This window comes from Triticum dicoccoides, chromosome 2A, assembly GCF_002162155.2.
Source record: "Triticum dicoccoides isolate Atlit2015 ecotype Zavitan chromosome 2A, WEW_v2.0, whole genome shotgun sequence".
Lineage (NCBI taxonomy): Eukaryota > Viridiplantae > Streptophyta > Magnoliopsida > Poales > Poaceae > Triticum > Triticum dicoccoides.
Window position 1 is genome coordinate 94,716,731 of NC_041382.1, and position 342 is coordinate 94,717,072.

The window sequence follows — 342 nt, forward strand, 5'->3', positions numbered from 1 at the left end:
CATTTAGCGGACATGGTTATTGCAACTCAAGAATAGTTGGTTTATTTGTTAATTAATTATTAAACAACTTAGATAGTTAGATGAAGTTAATAATATAGTTAAATACACTTTTGATACATAAACTTACACTCCACGAACATATTCATGCATAAACTTGAAACGAAACAAATCGGCCCTACAACTTGTGTTTCGGGTACGTTTGAGTACATTTCCCTCATTGCCGTTAACTCTTCGTTAAACGCTACACCCCAGCTGGCCCATGCAAAATACCTGCATATGGGTCCTACCTATCAGTAGCAAAGAAGGAAATACTAGATAATAAAAATAAACACGCCCAACAGG